Raw genomic sequence first — 23946 nt, 5'->3', positions numbered from 1 at the left:
AGTATCCAAATGATTCCTTATAGCCATTGCATCAACAATAACCCTAATGTGTACATTGTGAAGAAGAAATTAGAAGCGATTAACAGATGATGATGATGACAATGAAGCTTGAGGATCCATTCACCTTATGAATAAATTAACCTCTGACTTGTGAAACAAAAGTATCTTCTTCTTTTCCAAAAAAGAACTCTTTCCATTAGTTATAAAATTTTACAAATGAGACAATTATGTACAAATCCCTATAGGGACGCGATAGTTCCATCTTATGTGGATGCCCACTGACTCAAGAAAGGGAGAGGACGACCATTGTTGGATGAAGGCTATTCATTGTCTTTCAACTCCATCGGAGCCACCCTTAAAGCCATCATATTGGCTCTTCAGAGTGGCTACAATTTCACTCAACAAGAGTATCTATGGACAGGTACCTTATGTTTCTTCCTACAATGTGATCATTTCACTTCAAGAAATAAAGTTGTCTATTGTTGCAATAAACATATGAACTAGAACCTTTCCATATCAAAAGTTATTAAGTAGCCTTGCAATTTAATTCTTTTGGCCTTTTTGTCATTTGTGTGTTTTCAAACACAAGGTTACCCTTGTTCCTCTCCAACATAGATCATTAACTTGTCTTCATTAAAGAGCATTAGAAATACAATGACAAGGTTGGCTCCCTCATGACATGAAGAACTTAGAGACTTCTATTGAGAGGTGTTACTAATATACATAAGTTTTCATTGTTGTAATTCAATCACAATCTCAAGGTCTCGGCCCTTAGGGATATTTATGTAGAGTTTTAGATGAATGAAGATACAAATGTCATACTTAATTTACCCAGGTAACTCAGTAAGTGAGATCAAATAGTCATTTCTAAAACAATAAATAATCAATACAAAAATCGAGCATATAATGTGCAAATAACTTGTCAATTATTTCCAACCAAGTGACATGCTTGATGTGGTAGTGATGGCACATGTGATAGTAAAAAGAAAAATACATAGAAATTACACCAAGAGGAGAAACTTTTTGTTCAACAAACTATTGATACCAAGGCTTCACCATAGTTGAAGTGTATGTTGAGAGTAAGTCATGATAGCCAAATGAATCAATTGAATGGATGCTTGTATCAAGTATAGATTTTGACTATGTATGCGCTCACTTGTTCATACCATGTAAACTCAAGAATGAAATGTGTAGCAATTTCCAAAAATGTAAAGACTATATTGTTCAGAGCGACAAGATACACATTAACAATGTGTTGATTTCATATAAAGCTTCAATGTTTGAGTTCATTATCAATACTCTGTCTTGATACATACGTTATTACAATTTACGTTGATCATAGAGTGCTCTTATATCAAGTGACACATACTATCATTTAATATTATTAAGTATATTTTCCATGTCATAATATGGGACCATGGAAAAAAATAAAAGAGATATTTATACCTATCGACCTACAATGAGCACTTCATCGTATACAAGAAATGTCAACCATGAGCTGGAGTAAGAAGAATACAGTTGGTTGGGAAGTTAATGAAAAATGTTGGATCTATGCATTATACGTATGGTATTAAAACTTTTAAAATTCATTGCAACGTCGGAGAAGTTTGAGTGTGTTTGATATTATAATAGTTGTTAGCAAGAAATATCCCAACACGCTTTATGTGTAAAAGTTGTTGTAGTGTGGGCAAGCATTTGTGATATATTGTTTATTAGACATTAGAGGGACGGAACCTAAATTGTCGGTGAAATCATTTGCATTTACCATATCATAACTCAAAAGCGAAGAAGTGGGACTCCTTAAAAGCTATTTCTTGTGTTTGAGAAAACAATTGGAGTACATACATTAATAGTTACCTCTAGTGTGTGATCAAATTTGTCATGATAAAATTCATGAATTTCGATAGAATCCATGATGCGAGTTTATCAAGGCTTATGATGTAAACATGTTTATGACAACTATTGATTGCAAGTATGTGCCCACATGTTAGTTATACTATGTATACTCAAATATCCTACATGATTTTCCTTATGTTATGCATTTTAATTGTGAGTTTGGTCATTGTAGTAACTTTATTGATGAAAACATATTAGAGTACCCTACGCGATTTTTCTTATGCTAGAGGGAAATCATAAATATGTTTTCATGTTGACCTACACGACGAGCTATACAAATACAATACATCATGTATGTGGCCCCAAGCTGGAGTAATCCTTTTATTCAAGAAAATTGTTACGTAAGTTTGCACCCATTGATGCTCTACATTTTCAAAGAGTAAATTGGAAAAAGGTAAATATGGTTGCATTTATTCGTCCTCTATGTCTACATATGCATACGAGGCCATAAGTTCATTAGCTACCCATGAAGATAGTCAAATTGAGAAATTTGTCCGGACCTAATTAAATTTCATTAATGAATCTCTCCTCCCCCCTTATAATTCTTGGTTTCATGAGGTTTGCAAGGATCGTATAAAAAAAGGTTAAGTTCACAAAAGGGGAAAATGGAAGAATTGAAGAGTCGCGAGGAAGAAAAAGGGACAATACTAGCAAATGGACAAAAGAAAAATGAAAATCATGGTTAAACACTAACCAAAGCTAGCTTGGAGACAACAGAAGGATAAGAAGGAAAATGTCAAAGGTGAATTTAAAGATAAAGAGATGCAAAATAGAAGAAGACGAATATGTACAAAAGTTTTTTTTTCCCAAAAAAACCACTACTTCGCATTAGTTAGCAAATAGAATACAACAAAGTTTATCCAAATCCACAATGGGATCAACATATACAACTTGGAGAAACAACTCCAAAACTATCAACCAAAAGCAGCAAAAAAAACTCAACCGATCCTTAACTCAAGCAAAATTGAATTAAACCCTATTTTACCCCGACTCTACAACTCCATGACGCATGTTTGTGTCAGCTATACATACATAATTACAACCCATGTACAATATTGGAAGCCATCGATGGAAACAACCACCTAGGTGCTTGGTAATTCCACTTAGGCCTCGATGAAGATTTGACTAGCATGGGAGAGCTACTACATTTTAGCAAGAACTTTGACCTTGCCCTTTCTGCTTCTTCCGAATCCCCTTGAATCGAATCATACCGACTACGCAACCAAGCCACAAGATCAAACCGGATATTTAACATCATCTCCCCGCATGAGATCTTTTGTTGCTGAAAAATAATCTTATAACGCTTGATCCAGATGTGCCAAGCTGTCAAACAGGCCACCATAAGCCAAATCTCCTCAAAAATTTCAGAATTTGTGCCTGGTTTCACCCCATCACATTGGAACACGCTACCACCCTGCACTATAAATCCATGTCCTTGTGGGTTTAACCGTTCACCCCAGCTTTCCCCTTTTAAGGACAACCCTTGTATTGAGCCCCACACAATGTTCCCTTTCACACCACAGGCTGCCACGATTCGAAGGTTTCTACTCCAAATGCTAATCGCCTTTGTACAATTCCAAAAACAGTGAGAGATTGATTCCAAAGCCTGTCCACATAACTTACAGCTAGCCTCACCACCACGGGAGCTCAATCACTCGCCTATAGGTATCGCCTTGTGGCTAAGAAGCCACCACCAAGCCTTAATTTTTTCTGGCATATCCAATGCCCATAGTCTCCTCCAAAACGACTTCAAATCGTCGTCTGAAATGCCTTTATCCTTCCAGTTGTTGCGAATCATTCCAGCATCCACGGTTTTGGAGCCAACGATTCGTCTTCCTAGCTTGGTATTGTATTCAAAAAACTTTTTCAAGTTTTTTGTTCTTGGTGTCTGCCACCAAACCTCCAATGGGTCCCACTCCAAATCATATAAGTGCTTGTTATTGTAAAACCATATTTTACAATCATGATCCAGTGTCTTAGGGTTTGGGTTCAATTGCCACCACTTACCCTCCAACACTGCCACCCGCACTGCCATCCACCTACCATCATCTGTCAAAGAACTTCGGTTACCCCACAAATGATCCTCGCTAGTTGAGCACCTACCACGGATAAGTTGTGCATCACCCTCACCTACAAACTAGCCCGACCAAACTGTCTCTTCCGTAGTCAACTTATCCAATCCATCAACAATCCCATCTATCAATTGGGTTACCTTTGCTAGTCTTCCAGTAATCCTACAATTAACAGTCTGACCCGTCCGCCTCTTCATGCTGAAAACCTCCCAATCGTGTACCGACTGAATCTTGTACCCTAGCATCTTCCCCCAAGGCAAGTACTTTTGTTGTCCAAGCATCTTACCATCTTCACTTCTAATCCTAAGGTTCCAAAACAACGGTTGTCGTAGTTGTTCATCCAGTGTTTTCAGTTGCATTAAGACTAACCCTTCTCTTAAACTTGACCATGCCTTCATTATGGTGCGAACCACTCTATCCTCCATGCTAGCCGGTTCTTTCAACTTTAGAGTTGGGCTGAACAACCACCATGTATTTGCCTGCCAAGGACCACCATTCCTGGGACACCAAAGGTAAACTCTATTCCTAAGGAGCACCTTCCACAATTCTGGTCCGGGTTGCAAACTTCACACTAAAAGCTTACCAAGTAGAGCCTTACTTTGGTGAACCGGATCCACCAGTCCAAGTCCTCCCTCATTCTTTGTCTTAACTAAACAACCCCACGCCACTTTAGCTAATGCCTTTTCATTGTCTCTACCCGACCACAAGAAGCCTCTCACCATTGCCTTAATATTTTTTATGCAGGCTTTGTCTAACCTCCAACATGCCACTGAATGCCACATGGTGGCCAGCAAAATATAGTTCACCACCATAACCCTACCAGCAAGGGAGAGCTTTACTGATGCCCACAACCAAAGCTTTTTTCTAATTTTGTCTTTGACCTGCTCAAGCTGTTGATTTTTAGGTGTCTCAACTCCCACCAAAAAGCCCAAATACGTAACAACCATGCCATCGGGGACCCATTGAAAATCAACGTTGGGACACCATAACGGTCGTGGGTTTGAACTTACCCAGAATCCTCTACTTTTGTTCTAGTTAATTTCCCCCCCTGATGCATTGCAAAACCACTCAATCTGTCCTTCCACCTTCTGTAAATTAGCATCATTCCCTTGCAAGTAAAGCATAGTGTCGTCTGCATACTCGGAGTCCAGCAACTCCTTACTCGCATGTGGGATAGCTAAACCTCTTATTCCTGCATCCGATCTGTTCAAAAAGAAAGAGAATGCTTCTGTAATAAATAAAAAAAGGTAGGGGGCCAGCGGGCACCCCTGTCTAACATACCTACGTAATGGAATCGATGGGCCACGATGCCCTGTCACTAACACCCTACTTGAACTTCCTTTGTAAAGGGATAGCGCAACTAATCGCCATTGGGCCTTTCCATGAATTTATCTAAAAAAGGTCACTGAACTCTGTCATATGCCTTCTCAAAGTCAAGCATGAGACAGACAATGTGTTGATTGGTTTTCTTTGCCAAGGCAATCGCCTCCCAAAATGTTAGCACATTATCAATTATGCATCTGTTTTCCATGAACCCTGTTTGTCCAACATGGATTAGTTCCTGCAGGTAGGGTTTTACCCTCTTGGCTAGTATATTAGCAAATATCTTATATATTGTGTTTAGCAACGTGATTGGTCTCCATTGCCTTGCATCAGCTGTTACACCTTGTACCTTAGGAATTAGAAATATCATCCCCTCTTGAAATTGCTCAGGTAAGTACCCAACATCCCATGCCTCCTTTAGCCCATTGACCAAATCTGCCTTGATTACGTCCCAAATTTTTTTGAAAAAATCTCTTGATAACCCATCGGAGCCTGGGCAAGATGTTCTACAAATACTTGCCAAAGCATCAGCCACCACCTCCTCCTCCAAGAGAGGCCTCACCAAATTAGCTTGTGCCACATCTGAAATTTTATGTTGCATTCCCTCAAGCACATATTCTATCATAGCAGGTTGTTCGGGGCTATTGTAACTATCCGAAAGCAACTCATGATAGTGTGAGGTGACCGCCTCCAAGATCTCTGAAATATCCTCCGAGATAGAGCCATCTTCCTTAACCAGCTTCGGATTGTAGCTATAGTTTGTTCTAGGTTGTTTATGCATGAAAAATTGTTTATTCACCTTATCCCCATTTTTGCTCCACCATGCAGCCGAACTCCTAAATAACATTGTATTTCTGGATGCAATCAAGCATTGCAACGTTTCTCTGGCAGCCTCGAGGCCTGCCCTAGACCATTGGCATCGGGGATCTTTCTCTAGTAGCCTTTGGGCAACCGCTATTGATCTCCTTAAACACATTTCTTCCTCCTTAGACCTCGTAATTCTACTTTTCGTCGCCTTATGGAGATAAGTTGACGTTTCGATAATCTTCCCTTGAAGTTTATCAAGTGCGCCACATCCAACCGAATTGCTTTCCCATATACGCCTTATGTTTCTACTCACCTCCACATCCTCAAAAAGTTTTTTGTTGATCCTCACATTGCAGTCCCTTGATGGTCTCCTTTGCGTTTCTAGCGTTATCTTAACCGGCATATGATCGAAGTAGGCTAACCCTGCAATGATTTCAACATTGGTTCCAAATTTTTCTAGTGCCGGACGGATGTATATTCTGTCTATGCATGACATGCAAAAACCATGCATACTGTAGCTTGCTCTCGAAAAACTTAGCGAATTTCGAGGTTTTTTTATTACATGCCAGGCATCTTTCACCCCCATTCTACCCATCAGCAAATCCCACGCAACAGCTCAGCCCCCTGCACCACCATTGGCAACCCTCAGCCCTGGGCCTTCTTCATGACATAAGTCAATCAATCTCTTGCGAGCCTGTTGGTAAACCTGCACCCCTTGTCGAACCTATCCTTGATTGATCTTTTGGACTCAACAAATTTCACTGGAACTCGAGCATCTATGCCTAAAGTTACTTGTCTTGTCTCATGCAACTTCTGAGTTTCGGAACTGAGTGGAGAGCTTTCTTGCCCCCTCCTAGTACGCAACCACTCTTTCACCGCTCTCAATCCGATACTTCCACTCTTACCAAGCAAGGCATCAGGTGTGCACACTACCACCTCTTCAACATTATTTGAGCTTTGATCTTAAAACAGATCCTCTTCTTCCAACAATGCCTCAAAGCTATTCTTCAACCTTACATGAGGCATACTTGTGTCTCCTTCTTGCTACAAACGATTTTTTCGCCCCAAAACCAGAGTCTAAGAGTTTGTATTAGCCTTCTCCTTCACTACCCCATTGAGGGTGTTATGATATTTCACTCCTATATTCTCTTGCCTAACAACCTACCCTTTGTCCTTTCCCACCCTCCCATTACCATTGATCTTCCTAGGGCATTCCTTAGCAATGTGGCCCTTCTTTTTACAATAAAAACATTGACCAAGTAAAAGCCCTCGTATTCCACCGCCACATCTATCAAACCTGCTTCTATATCATGAACCCTGATTATAGGGGGGAGTTTGGACGAACTTTGCACAAGCACTCTAATCTTAGGGTAGCCCCTAACTCTATCTACCATCGTTGCCTTTGAGGGACAAACGAAGCCAATCTCATCCCCAATCTTTGGGATCAAGGGGTATAACTGTCGAGGTAGATTTGGGAATATCATAGAAATCACCCAAGGGTTACCAATTTTCTTGTCTTCCTCCATAGTGTTGAAGTTAGCATGCCACTCCAACAAAAGAGCTCTTCCATATTTGAGCTCTACAAATTTCATATCCACAATCCGCGATACATCTGATTCACCCCCCTTGACCACTTCAACATGGAAGAAATTTTGACCCATAGTGTGCACATTTAATATTTGCGGCACTTGATCCATAAGAGCTACTTGTAACATGTCACGAACCATACCTCTATTAGGTCTACCACCAAGTAGCTTACAAATGAACGAGCATTTCCTTAATCTTTCAATCTCTGCATTCAAAATTTTACTTTCATCTTCTGACAAAAAAACCTCTAGTAACTCAGAGCTCTCATTCATATCCATATCCTTATCATGACCTCCTCTCGGGCATGCATTATGTGCATGACCACATTCCTGTAGGAGATTTTCTACTTGCAACATGTCCTCTGTGGCGTCCAATTCCGCAACACCATCCAACCCTTGTGACGATCCGCCTACCTGTCCCCGCGGCCTCCCTGCACTCATCACTTGCCATAATGCATGGCTGGAATTATTCCCCCCAATTGTTTGCTTCCCAACTTCTTTATTCCAAACCACCAGCACTCCCCACACTCTCAAATCCTTTGAGCATTCAACGGTGAAGACCGTTTCTGCCTTGCTGTTGAGAGGAGCCCTATCATCCTCTTCCATCCAACCCGCCTTGTCTAATTGATTGAGTGATTCCTTACCCAACTCCCTATCTTCGCCAATAATGTGTTGCCTTGTTTCTTTCATCATCTCATCTACTTTCCTATGCCCCCCATTTGCCATCTGATGCTTCTCCCTATCCTTGTTCCCACCTTGCAATGTGTACCTCGATTCCACTGCCCTCATAGTGGGTACCCTTGCCGTTGCTACCTTAATTGCAACCACTGATGCGTTAACTCTCACTATTGGATCCTTCGCCCACATTTTTCCAACATGTTTCTGCATGCCTGTGTCCCCGACTCCTACCTTACACCTTAATGGACGAGACATACCTATCGCTTAAGAAGGAGAGTAGCTTTGTCTCAATCGTTTGCTTTCGAGGCAGGCTTTGCAACCCTAAACCACATCCCTCTCCCTCCGGCTTTAACCCTGACAACACCACAGAGCAGAAGAAAAGCCACTGATGAGCGGCCAAAACACCCTCCGGAGACAGCCGCTGCGCGTGAACTTGGACAGTAGCTCACAGCTAGCCAACGTGCACGCTCCTCACCGTGCTCCTGCTCTTGCTCGCCATTTCCTTTTCCCGCCATGCTCTGCTCCTACTCCTCGCCATCGTTGTTTCTCTCAATGCATGAATTTATGTACAAAAGTTATACATGCAATGTTTCAAAGAATTGAAATGCCTATTGATACATGTGTGGATATTGGGGATATCAATAAAGAAACTAAAACAATGGCTTGTGGTAAAGCAACATATGTAGCTTCTATTGCAAGCAGGGTCTTAAAATGGACAAGGTCACAAATTCGCCATTGGATAGAATCTGTCATAGACTAAGCTATGAAAGAAGAGTTTAGAGATTATTTGCTCACGAATTGATTAAACCAATCTCTAAAGTAGGACATATAAATAAAATATAAAGTTGTCGGATTTCATGTTCAGGTCAACTATAACAAAATTGTCTAACACATTGTAGTATCATGGAGCAAAAGATAAGTGCACGGGCTAAAAGATGAGCACTTGGGGAACCAATATTTCCACCAAAATACTCCACATTGGATCATTTGGTTAAGTTATGAGTAATTATGGGGCAAAATTGTCCCAATCAAAGACCTTCATCTTTGTTTTGTTAATTTCACTAAAGCATTTGATATAGTACCAAGAGGTGAGGTTGGAATAGAAAGGTTGAAATTGGAATACCATTAGAACATGCAATGACTATTGCACAATTGTGTTAGCAAGTTATATGCCAATTAAAAATCAATTGTGGAACATGGAGGTTAAGCAAATATGTCCACCCTCATGTACACTCTTTGGTCTATGAATTGATAAATGGGATAAACTAGTGAATAAGGTTGAATGAGAACAAAGATTAAAAGCCCCAAATATATGCATGTGATGTGGTTCCTTTTTCATATGAGCAAAGGGTTTGCAATGTTTACTTGGTGTTCTAGAAGCATTTTGCCAAACTAGTGGACTAATGTTAATGTGGATAAAATAAAAATGATCGTAATGAGGAATATGTGACCTCACCAATACCCTAGAGCAGTGTTGGGCAAAGTCCCAAGAACAGTGTTAGCGTTCCGGTTGGGTGAGGACTTTTGCCGGCCAAGGTGGGGAAGAGCCGGAATTGATTCCGGCTAGAATTTCCCCAAAACCGGAATCTAGCCAGTTCATATTTTATGAACCGGCTATTTATGCATTACAAAAAAAAGTAATAAAAAAGTAACTCTCTCTCTCTCTCTCTCTCTCTCTTTCTCTCTCCTACACACACAGAGTGTCTGTCACTCTCTCCCTCTCTCTCGTATAAAAAAAAAGTAATTCTCTCTCTCTCTCTCTCTCTCTCTCTCTCTCTCTCTACTACACACATACACAGTGTCTATCACTCTCTCCCTCTCTCTCGTATTTCCCCCTCCCACTTTCTATCTGTCTTTCTTTCTGTTTCCCGCACATTTTGTTTGTTTTTCCCTGTTTCCCTACACTATCCAATCCCTCTTTCCCCCCCTCTTTTCCATGTTTCCCCCCCTGTTTCCAAACTCTCGAATCCCTGTTTCCCCCTGTTTCCCCTCTCTTTTCCTATGTTTTGTATTGCCTCTTCGCGAATAGTGTGTTTTGTTTTCAAGGTTTGTGCTTAAGTCGTTTGGTTGGGTTTTTTGTGCTTAAGTTGTTTATCATCAACTCTATTTATTCATTTTGATCTTTTGTGCAGTTAATATGGGGATTGCTCTAATCTGTTGTCTCTGTGTCAATTGCATAACAATGATGTGGGACGCAAGGTCATCTGTTTGTACTCATGTTGTGGAGATTATCATATGTTTGATAGCCTTCCGATCCACGCAAATGCAGAAGGAACCCTCGACTCGTCAAACCATTAGATGTATGTTTTCGTGGTTGCCTTAATGGGGCTAATTCATTAGTTTATTAAACTCCAAGTAGTTTGCACATACATCTCGATTCTCGACTATGGGCTGCTTTGTTTCTTTAATCTCATACACCTTTGTGGGTTAATAATAATGCAGGAAGAGATTGATGATGAGACAGATGAATATGTGGATGTTCATAAAAGGTAATGCCTAGAAAGTGAAAGTTTAATTTTGCATGTTCAAAATCATCAGTTAAAGAATATGCATTAATTTAAAAAACAAGTTCTTTTGGGGAAGATAAATTGAACTTAATGATTTTTTATCTATTGATTTGAACGAGAGCAAAATTAGAGTTGTTGTTTCTTTTTGTATCATCAACGAGGTCTACATCAACTACTTGGCTCTTGAGTTTGACTAGAGTGAGTATCATATCATTCCCCTATCTAGCTTTCTTTTGTTAGTTTCACTTGATATGGTGTATATGTAGAGATATTGGCTCTTAAGTTCAATTCATTCCATGTCATGAATCTCACTAATCAATTCGTGGAGGGGATATATGCACACTTACAATGATGGGTCTATGTCAATGCAATACAATTATATTTGTTTTATGAGAATCAAGCTGTATTATAGACTAAATGAAGGTGATTTTTTAAAATACAGGACTATCTTGCCTGTGCATGTTGTTTGAAAATAGGGATTGATAGAATTTTTACTGTGTTCTGATTAATTATAATCTACCATGTTTGATCAAGGCTACCAAAGAAGAAAGATTGGGCAGGGAATTTGAGGCGGAAGGTCGAATTATTCCTCCCAAGGAGAAGTCTGAAGCTTGTGATTCAAATGTAATCACACCAGGGACTCCTTTCATGGACAGGTTGGCAGTTACTCTTTGATACTATATACACCTTTGACTCAATCATGATCCTGGATGGCGTCAGATCAAAGTAGGAACCTAGAGTCTACTGGCTAAATAGCATGACCATCACATGTTGTTCCCACCCTGTAGTATTTCTACATCTTAGGTTATTTTGTTGATGCAAACTCCCTAGGTGAAGGGGGGCATAAAGTCATGTCATACATTTGCTTGGAGATAAATCTTCGTGGCTTTGATTCCAATACTTTCCATTGTTTGTATGGACTTCTATGTATTTTCTACTGTACATGAAATAAAAATGGTTTTGATTGTTATCAACTGTTTCTAGTATAGCATCTTTGACACTCTAGAAATTGAGCAGGATGTTGATCTTATAATGTTGGCTCTTGCAAACCATGAAATAAACTTTTCCATGTTAAGAGAGGTAATATTCCTATCATTGCCAATCTGATATCACATACAAGACAACTGGTAATTTATTTGCTGAAATTCAGGTTACATGACCCTTGTTTGTGGAGTTGTGATAGTAACATGCTAATATGGACATACGACTAAGTTTTGGATGCTTGGACTTGTATGTCATTACTCATATCTTAGAGATTATCCTTTTCACTTAAAGGTATACTCACCTATACGGGTTTAGTGGTGCTAGTCATTGTTTTTGACTGATGTAACAATGCTTCTATCATCAAAGGGGGAGGGTTTTGTCAATTGAACTCAAATGATCTCATGTGGGGTGGATAGTTTGCTATATGTATATTTAGGACAACATAATGATTAGTGGACTCTCTATGTGCATGTGTACATGGGGCATCTTAAAGCCCATATGGTTGTTGCATCATACATGTGCTAAAAAAATTTGGTATGTGGTAAAAAAATAATTTAACATGTTCACTTGTAGGAAAGTGGCCGGTTAAAAATTTTAATTTCCGGTTAGGATCACAAGCAACAGGAAAATTTCCGGTAGGAGTTAAAAACTTTGCCCAACACTGCCCTAGAGAGAATCCATATAATCCGTACAAAGCTTAAAATATCTTGGTATTGATGTATTGAATGTCTTGAATCTAGGCTTCAAGGTAGTTGGAAATTTTATTAAATGTTGGAAGGTCAATAAAGTGACAATCATGGATGGGAAGTGATGCTAATGTTATTTAATGTCATGGTAACCCAAGTCTGGCTCTATGAAGTAGAACTGGGGGATGATACTATCTCACTAAATTCATGGAATGAGACTGAGAAGATTCAAACTAGGTTTTTGAGGAGACAATTAGGAGTTAAATCCATTGCTACATACACTAGGTTATGCTATTGGTCACAATCATTGGTTCGAAAGAGATGATGGCATTACAAAGAGTATACTAGTACATCACAAAAATGAAAACCATCAATTAGCAAATACAATTTGAAATTTTGGGGGCAAACTACAAAAGAATGATTAAAGCAAAACTCTCTCATGTAGTTGGATGGTTGACATAAAGGTGAAATGTGGAAGACCTCTTAGAGGTTTTAGGTGATGTTATATAATATGTGGTTATTAAGGAAAGACTAATGGTAAGTTCAAGGATGAAATGACAAGATGGTATAATGTCCAAATTGGAATATTACACTACAAACAAGTTAACAACCCCTTGTGAAAGTTGGATCCAATATAATGTAAGGATCCCTATAGTTTGATCGTGTTCAACCATACCATATAACCAACATGAATCTTAACTCTAGCAAAACCTTCACACACGCTCACACAAGCTAGGTACTAAAGTTGCATCATGGCACCAAAATACATAAAGTATGATGACATGTAAGGTATACAATGAAAATCTAGTAGAGGTTGAATATCACTTTTTCTTTTTTTAGATATGCTCAACAAATAAATTTTTTTGTGAGAACTTTAGTGACATATTAAGAGAGTTTGGTAACTTAGGCAACATCCTTATAGCGCCAACTAGAAGGTTGAGCTTGTATGTGAGTGCACTATTCACAGATAGACACAGTTTACTACAAAGCATGAAGATCCATTCTTAGGAAGGAGATACATATCAAGAAAATTTGCATTTTGAGGTCCCATAAGTCCATATGACCTCTTTGTGAACATTAAAAAATTTTGAATTCTAATTATCTTTCTTTCTCTTCTTCCTTTCCTTTATTATGCTAGTAACATAAGGTCATGGATTAAAATATTTTGTTTCACAAATCTTTGTTGTACCACAAATCTCATGCCTTAGACCACATGGTAGATTGTCATTTTTTTAGTTTTTTTGAAAAAGATTCACCTCAGGATTAATGGAAAGATGCCCAAAGGTTACAAAGAACTCATACATGAATTTTTTGGAAAAAAAAAAGAACTCATACATTTGACATACCCACATCAATCAACATGTTGAATAACAAAAGCCCTCATGTAACTACCTTAGAAACCGCATTTACACATCTAAATTTGAGATCCTTCCATAATGGGGACGGAAAAAGCCACCTTGGTGGAGCATATCTCCACGTTATTCTCTCCCCAAAAGAGGTGAAGACCTCTGCCTTTGTCTACATTTCTCTAAAATGTTGTTGCTTACGAAACACAATATCAAGCCCACCAATTATTGCCTCATATTGACCTTTGATAGTATGCAGAAGCATCAACCATATCTCCTTGACTAACTTGACCACATTCTATTTGACTTTCTGAAATACACATTTACATCTTGCCTTCCCCATTACCCAATTTACTAAAGAAGATATTGTAAACCAAACCTTGTCCTCTACCAAACAACAGACTGTTGTAGCATAAGAGACATCCAATACCTACCTTACACCAGAGAGAAGAAGAAAATCAAAATAATCTATTTCATAATTCTATATTTCTTCAGCAAGCCTTCCCCATCTCACAAAACCCCCCATGTACATCTGTTTACCATAAACAAGATACACAATTCTCAACACTCTTTTCCAAACTGCTCTAATAATAAGACATCCATAAGACATGGTGAACCGATTCAATGTGAAAACCACAATGATCACATTTTAAATCATGGCAATGTCCCCACATCCATGACTTCACAAGAATCCCATAATGTACCAACAACCATCTAAATAATATAACCTTTTTAAGAATTTGCATGGCCCACAACCATTTCCAATAAGCACCCAACCAAGAGTCTTGTACATTACCAAATCTCCAAATTTATAAGTTGATGGCACAATAGCCAAACCACTCCTTAGCATTTCTCTTCTTTTTTTTGGTAGATTGTCCTTTTTCCTTTTTATTTGGCTATTATATCAACATAAGGTGATTGGTTCAAATATTGTACATCCTCCCAATATAGTTTGGATATTTCAATAAGTGAGCCTCCTTATTGTTAGCAAGACCTAGAGCAAGAATTGGAAAAACATCTCACTATATGGTTTTCCTAGAACCGAATCTATTGTGATCATGTTTGTTCTGTTAGGGTGATACTTTTGGAACGATAAAGTTCCCATTTTTCCTTCATTTTGGTTAGAATCCTATTAGGAGGAGCTAACTCAACCCCTTTGAGTAAAATATGAACAACACTTACATTCAACCTGCCCTTTTTTCCCATAAGCAAGGACTTGTTTTACATATGTATCATAGGGAATCTTAATGATTGCTTTGAGATACGAGTACGTCTAAAGCTTGACAATTAGTGAAAAATGAAAAAACCATCAAAAGTTTCTATATGAATACAAAAGACTAATAAAAAATAGGAAGGTATTTGAGTATTACCCTTTCACTTATCTATGAGATTATGCTAGCACTTTTCAATTGGCATTTGTAGGAAGTGAAGAAAGCCCTTCAATGTCTATCTAGAGGGAAGATGTTATATACACTTCACCAAGAAAGTGGAGCATGTATAATGGTACATGTTTTTGCTTGAGAGTGTATATGCACCTTTCTTAAGTAAAACTCTGAGGAAGACCCGCCCAAAGAACTACAGGAATATCAGTTCAAACTCATATGAAAATGTGCAAACAAGAATGAGCTTTTAACTAGGATACTAGGCCCAATGTCTTGCAAAATTGTATGATACAGTCATGAAAAAATGAATCAATAAGTAGGCAAAGGCCAATACAATTTCAGACCAAACACTCCACAACGAATTATCCACTTTTATCATCCACGCCATAATGAAAGAGAGTTTGCTTAAAGGAGAGTTGCTTTATTGTTGTTTTTTGTGTTAAAAAAAGGTTGAGGTTTGGGTTAGACACTCAATGAAGTAGTGATCGAGAGTTATGGGGAGGAAGTATACTCTTATATGTCTGGGAATGACATTTGATACTCTTGAGTCTTATCTACTTGGAATGACATCTAGAAGGTACAAAAGAACAACATTTTGAATTTTGTGTGAAAAGGTAACACCAAATCTTATGTCAAGTTGTTGGGTCTTCTCCTTTTTCATGTCACCATTGCGGAATTGGTCGACTTCCATACTTGTAGGTGTAAAAGTATCAATCATAGAAATATTTTCCTACACTTTCAAACTAGGTTTAGTTGCAAGTCTAGGCAAACATTTTAGACAACATATCACTTTCAAATGAGGTCCTCGGTAACAAGACATAAAAACTCATTTTTTATGAACGTTTCATTATTCAAAATAAAACCTCACTAAGGATTTGGCACGGAATTTATAAAACACAAAGACTCATAGTTTTATTTATCATGATACTCTATAATTTTGTAAAAGACAACTCCTAAACACTAGCCCAGTAAGCCCATTGTTGACCTCTACCATGATACCCATGTGATAGAAGCATTGTCTTAGGCCTCTTACAAATGTTTTCATCCTTCAAATGGGAAGGCAAATTCATGTAAAATGAGAGTAGTGAACACATTTCACTATACTATCTCCAGACATTCAAACTATTTGAGTAAATCTAATCTTAAAGTAGAATGATGACTTTGTTGTTCAAATGCTATAATCAATTGTGGGTCATATGGTAAGGTATCGCAATCCTTAAATAGATCTACCACAAAATCATGAACAAATACAGAATATAGTGTAAATATGCAATGGAATAGAGTACATAAGATTGTTTGTGTGTATGTGTGTGTTTGAGAGGAGAGAGAGAGAGAGAGAGAGAGAGAGAGAGAGAGAGAGAATTAGAATTAGAATTAGAATTAGAATTTTTATCGTCCATAAAGAGGCCAATTTTGACCTATGGGACCAGAGTATACATGTGTTCTTGATATATGTCTCCTTCCTAAGAAGGGTTATTCATATGTTGAAGCACAAAGTCTCTATGTGTTAATAGAGAGAGAGAGAGAGAGAGAGAGAGAGAAACATTAGCAGAAGGAGAAGGAGATTTCTCGAATTAAAGGAAAAATAAAGTGTGAAGATCACCACATGGAATGTGAGGGTATTGTGTTCTAGATTTAGAATGCATGAGGTTTGGAGGATTGTGTTAAGTGAGCAATGGGATGTTTTATGTGCAGTAGGGCATAAAGATCATTGTAATGTTGGGTTAATTAATCTAAGGGTTATACACAATGTTATGCTGGCAATGTTCATGGGAATTATTATGGGATTGTCATGTTTATAAGAGATGGAGCTTTACCATTGGGGGATGCATTAAAAAAAAGAAACATTAATAAAGGATCATGTTTCTTTTGTTCGGTGGAATTGGAACATAATAGGCATTGATTTTATGCCCATGGCGAGTATGGTTTGGAGGTCTATCAATTTAGTGTGGATGTCTCTAACTGGAGTAAGCATATCTTCCTTCAGTTGGGTGTTTGCACATATGGAGAACAATGAACCGATGCCTCATTTCCAAATTAATTTCAAGTTCTTGATGTATTGGGGGTTATGGTTCAATTGGAATATGCGAAATTCCTTCACTTTTGATTCGTTTGTGACCATTGACAATGCTAGAGAAGTCATGAAATCTCAACCATGAAGAGAGAGAGCTATGCAAGGTCACATATAATCATATTCATCATTTGAATTGGTGTGTAGGGTGGCATTGAGTTTGGAGTCGTAGTAGTAATTAGCTCCCTATAAGGGTTCTATACTGTGTACTAAGTTTGTCATGTGGGTGTATTTTTCTTTCGTAATGGAAGCCATTATTTATGAGAGAGAGAGAGAGAGAGAGAGCCCAGATGGATGTAGCTTAGTTGGTAAGGTTGCCCAATGGTGACTAGTAGTCATGGGTTCAATCCTTACATTCCATAGTGGCATCTAGTGAAATCAAAGGGGAGAGAGAGAGAGAGAGAGAGAGTGTGTGTGTGTGTGTGTGTGTGTGTGTTATACCAATGAGAGTAGTAGATGAAGATGAAAATATTAAAGTGATAAGAAACACGAGTGAGTGTGTGTGTTATACCAAAGAGAATAATACATTAGCAAATGAAGAAGAAAATATTAAAATGATAAGAAACACTCCTAATCAAAAGCTAATAAACAAGCGTAAACACTTTATAAAAGAGGGAGAGCATGATTTATATAAAACTTCACTGAAAGTACACATAGAAGTTAGAATGCATCAAGTACAAACATGAAAGTAAGTTGGATGTGTTTACTTTATAAAGGAGGGAGAGCATGATTTATATAAAACTTCACTAAAACTACACATAGAAGTTAGAATGAATCAAGTACAAACATGAAAGTAAGTTGGATGTCTAAAGTCTGCACTTTGTTCAATACAAAGGTATCTCATGTTCAATAAGTCCATGACGGGCTTCAACACACATATGCTTGGTTGACCTTGTTATACCAAGAGTCCATTCAAGCCAATGATTTTAGGTGGGCATAGGCCACATGTTGTTTAAAGTTGATTAATCTCGTATACTACAACTATAGATGAGTCAAGATGAGGTGTAATACTTCAATTTTATAGGGATCTTGAATCTCTTCATGCATTGTTGTTACCTAATGAAGTCATAATTTGTTTGTGTGAAGCTCTTTGGCTCAGGGATGGGTGCAACCTTTATCATGACAATGTAGTGTTATGGTAAATAACTATTACAATTGAACTTGGTCACCCAATTCTTCCCACAACTTGCGTAATGTATTTGATTATAACCTTCAACAATGCCTTCTTCGCTCTTTGTGTATACATTTTTAGCACACCAAACTCATTGTCTAGGGATGAATTGAGCTTGTGCAATTATTGGATTGGCCTCTACATGGAAGCTTATTTCCTTTTCCTTTGATAGAGTGAGTGGAATTAACAAAACTATGTTGTTGAGCTTTTTTTATAAATATTTGGTTGTTTTAGACAGCTTGGACGTGGTTCCAAAGCTGATAATCATAAATATAACAATGCACCTAGTTCATAAACTTGTTTGGTAACTCCTTGTCTTGTTGTTGCTTCTTAATCTTCTCAATACTAAATTGTTATAAGTCATCGAGAAGTCATCGATTCTCTTTCTTAGTGTTCCAAATTTAGTTCTAAGACAATTGAGCTATGATGTGTGAGTATCCGTATGTTTTAATATACTCCATTGCTACGAAAAACAAACTTGCAACAACTCTCAAGGAAAAGAAGGAAAAAATGATTTTGGTTAATTAGAAAATAGAGAGTAAGAAAAGGAAATTATATTATGAACAAAGGGGACAAGATTTATAAGGATACATTGAAGACTAGCATTGAACCAAACTGCTAGAGTGAAATGGCATCTTCAATACAATGCGACACCCGTATCGAATACAGGGCAACAGATCAAACTGAAACTGATAGGCAAAAAGTGGTTCAGGGAAATGTGTGGAATTGAGATGAAGAAGGACAACATGTGTAAAATCAATATCTATGGTAATTGTGACAAAGAAGGCCAAATCGTTGGACTTAAGGAACCCCACAACAAAGAAGAAGCACTCGGATGGCTAGAACAACATATGGGTGCTCATGTAGACTTGTCATATGGTACCGCAATAGGCGTGAAAATGAAAAGACAATGGAAAGATGCCATGATATGGAGTTCGGGCAAGGCGAATGAGCAACACATATGCTACATAAATGTGAAATTTAGGAAGCTTCCTAGAATGATCAAGGAGTTCATGGTATACCACCTTGAAATGTTGACACTAGAAGAGGAAAATCTCCAAGATAGGATCTTAGCTAACCTGGTGGAAGTTGAAAATGCATTGGCTAGGCCACAAAAGATGCAGGCTATATGTTGAAATGAATCTTAATAGCTTGCTAACATGGAATATACAAGGAATTGGTGGCACCCAATTCAGAATGTATTGGCTGCTGAAATTCAGCGATGCACTGAGGCAATGTTGCCTGATATTATCATGGTGAAGGAGCACCATCTAGATGGGGATAAGATCAACAAAATTGGAAACATTTGCCCTAGGAGTTGGACCAATACATGCTCGGCAACTACAGGGGATAGACAGATTCATGGGGGAGTACTTACAACAATGAAATGTAAGTTTAATGCAGCATACATAGGCAGGGGGAGTTTAATAGAGGGCCGCGTTGTCTATATAAGGATAAAACATAGATATGGGCACTTGGGCATATTGAACATATATGCCCCCAATTGAGCTACCGAAAGAAAAGAATTTTGTTTGCAACTACCTAGACAAGAAACCGGATGCAAAGTTGTGAATCATTGGAGGAGATTTTAATATGGTGGAGCAACAAGAAGATAGAAGAGGAAATGCAAATGGCACGGTGTAGGGGCCGAAAAGACGCATGGGATAAGTTTTGTTTAGCATATAATGTGATAGGTTGTTGGAATGCACCTAACTTTCAGATACAAAAAGAAAAATATCTTCTATACTTTAGAGTAGGAGGAAGTGTGCATGGGAGGACAATGTCTAGGCTGGACAGATGGTATTTGGACCCTTTGGCTCATTGATAGCAAAGCCAAATGCATTATTTGTACTGGAACGATGTTCTCAAACCATGCACTAGTTCTGTTGCATATACAAGAAAACAATTGATGCAGGCCACATAATGTGAAGGTGAGCAAGGAATTGGTTATGGACAATAAATGGACTGATGATATAAGAAGAATATGGTCTAATGTCAAATGGATGTATCATGAACTCGCTCATAGGCTGGTTGGGAAAATTGAGGAATGTGCATGCTTCTTTCAGAAGAAAGCAATTGAAATTAGAAAAGAGATGAAGGAGAAACTATATAGAATGCAATGGACACTCACTTCTATGCAACAACTAAGAGAACAATACTCGAATAATGTATGGATTGAGGCCCGACTAGAGGAGGCCAAATGAAAACTAGATATGTATCAAAAACTAAGGACTACCAATGCCCATCGAAGTAAAGTGGCAAGTTGGATGTGGGTAGGAGGCCATGTTACGAAAGGTTTTTTTGAAGTTGTCAAATGTAGAGGCTCCAGGACTCAACCTTCATGTTTAAAAAAGATAGATGGCACAATGACCACGTGCGAGGAGGAAATGCTTGAAATGGCCACGAGCTATTATATGCAACTACTAAATGTATGCAAAGAGGAACATATTGATCAAGATGCCTTTAGAAATATAATAAATAGGATACCGAAGAGACTACACAAATGATGGACCAACTAAATACCCCTATATGTATGCAGGAATTGTGGGATGCAATTGTAAATATGAACAAACAAAGTTGTGTAGGCATTGATGGACTCCCTATATACTTTTACATAAAACATTGGGATCAAATTAAGGATGAAATGCTGGTAGGGATGCAATACATTATGACAGAAGGTTTAATGCCTACAACAATGTGCAAAGGAATGATTTATTAAATACCCAAGGATGGAAAAGATCCGACAATACTCGATAATTGGCGACCATTGATGATTCTCACCAATGCCTATAAGATCATGGCTAAAGTTGTAAGTGCCAATTGAAAATGGTACTAGGGGACATTATACATACAATGCAAACTGGCTTCCTAGAAAACCAGAGCATTGTTGACAATGTGATAACTTTCTGGGAGTATTCAGCATGGGTGGAGGAGCAAGAAGTGGGCCTAGCAATAGTTCTAATCAACTTTGAAAAAACATATGACAAGATCTAATGGGAATTCCTAGAGGCAGTGATGGAGGCCCTAGGCTTCAAGCAACAATGGATCCTTGGAATGGCTGCCTTTTACAGGGATGCCACCTGTTAGGTTTTAATGGCTGGAAGCATGGGGAAGAGCTTTAAGACGTCACGATCGATACGCCAAGGATGCCCATTGACCCCATACCTATTCATTATTGCAGTAGAAGCTTTACATTATCAGATTGCTGATAGATCTTGGCAAATACAAGGCCTTCCCCTACCTGATGATGCAGGAATGTTGCTTGATACAAAATATGCTTATGATACACGACTTACGTTAAGGGGGATGCAAACAACTTGGACAAACTGCAAAGTGCAATTAATGAGTTTTGTAGGGGCGCGACTGCTAAAATAAACTGGAATAAATCAGTGGGCATTTGTATTAGTAATAAGCCCGTGTTAAATTGGGCACCAGACCCCAATTTCAAATGGTTGAGGAGAGGAGAAGTTCGATATTTAGATTTCAAAATCAATATGGACATTGATCGATCAGAACACTACAATCTACTTGTGGACAAAATAAAAGCGAAGCTAATATGGTGGAATGCAAGAAAACTATCCTTTGCAGGCAAGATTGTGATTGCAAATCAAATTCTAATGGCCACTATATGGCATACTACCGCATGCTAGATAATTGTGCCCAAGTCAATGAAAGTGATAAAAAGGCTTATTGGAAATTTCTTATGGGGGGCACCGAGGAAAAACATGCTCATGCAAAGGTTGCCTAGACCACACTTATAAAAGAAAAAAGTGAAGGTGGGGTGGAACTAATGGATCCCGTGGTGCAAACGAAGGCCTTACTAGGCAAATTGGTGGTTAGGAGCTTGTAACCACCTAAGGCACCTTGGACAATTCTTTGGAGATGCAAATGGAAGATGTGGCTGCCGAGAAAAGGTGGAAGCTAGCCAAGCAACCCTTTTTGGGATTTTGTGCCAGAGATGCAATCCAAATACTAGGGATGTACACAAAGTATATGTGTTGTTAGAATTATGAAGGTGTGGCAAGGAATAAAAAAGGGAATCATTTATAGGTGGAGAAATGATGCATATCCCTAGATGTATAGGTCAATTGTGTGGAACCCCACTAATCAAAGATGTGGATGGGCTATTGATAGGACAAAAAGTTGGCTTCAAATGGGCCAACTTAATCAATGCCCAAGGGAATGCGTTAGTGGACTGGAAGAGATGTCTCTTTAATGATGTGGGCACTCAAAAAGCTAGAATATGGACGATAAATAGGGGTAAAAGCATGCTAATGAGAATTACGGATGCCATTGCATGCAATAGGCAAACCTTGGAGATGAGGCTATAATTACCCCCGAAATTGAATGGACAAGACTTATAGATGTTGGAAATTATCTAATTGGAATTAAGGGAATGAAAGCAGGATCTAATGAGGCATGCTACTACGAAATATGTCAGCAACCAACCTATCAAATTGAAAGTCTAATTAGGGAAAGGATATGATGGTTGACCCCAAGCTGAGTGAGATCACACCGATGACAATGTATTGGCCAATAGAAGGGCATTCAGATCAGTTATCATGGAACCCAGTGATGTATTTCTAGAGAACTCAAGGACGAATTGAGGGCGCCAAGTTGGTTCAATTTTTTAGGTACAACATGAAAATCGGGAGGCAAATTATTCTAGAACAAGAACATAAAGATATTGCAGCACATAAATATTGGATACATGAAGGCATTAGTGAAACGAGATTAGATAAATTCTAGAAAGTGATATGGCATGACAGTGGTGACCGCAAGATAATGATGTGCTTATGGCTTATTGCGCATAGAGCCTTGCTGGTAGGGACGTGGGGTAAAGGCCCCAACATAGACCCTAGATGTAGTGCATGTGGACAGCTAGAAAGTAACATCCCATTGTCTATGGGAATGTCGTGAGGCAATGGTTGTATGGGGAAGGGCATTACGATTTTTATGCCATGCCTCTAGCTCATTTACCCCCAAATGGGGACATGCTTGTTGGAATTGTCTTGATGATGATGTGGAGAAATTTGATAGCACATGCAAAGTAATATATAGAGGGGAGAATGGAACTATTCAATTGATCATTGATAACAGGGCACCTATAGTAGTGCACAAAAGTAGAAAATTGTAGATCTATGGATGTTGCTTGCACCCATTATCATATGGTGCATATGGACAACAAGATGTACTAGGGTATTTTCAGCAAACAAGCGGCCTCTAATTGAATCTATTAAGTTAATATGGCACACATTAAAACCTACATTGAGGGCACAATATGAGCGGATTGATAGAACATATTCATGATGCTTCAGAACTAAGGAGGCTGAATTTCAAAAAACGTTGGTGTACTACACCGATGGCTCTAGAAACTGGAATGGATATACGATAGTAGTACGTAGTACCTAGATGGTTGTTCCCCCTCCATTATATG

The sequence above is a fragment of the Azolla caroliniana genome, unplaced genomic scaffold (genome assembly GCF_043228905.1).
Source record: "Azolla caroliniana isolate FFs.n. ecotype wild unplaced genomic scaffold, voAzoCaro1.0.p SCAF_14, whole genome shotgun sequence".
In the NCBI taxonomy this organism is placed as follows: Eukaryota; Viridiplantae; Streptophyta; class Polypodiopsida; order Salviniales; family Salviniaceae; genus Azolla; species Azolla caroliniana.
The sequence above is the reverse complement of the archived record's forward strand: the minus strand, read 5'-3'. Positions refer to the sequence as shown.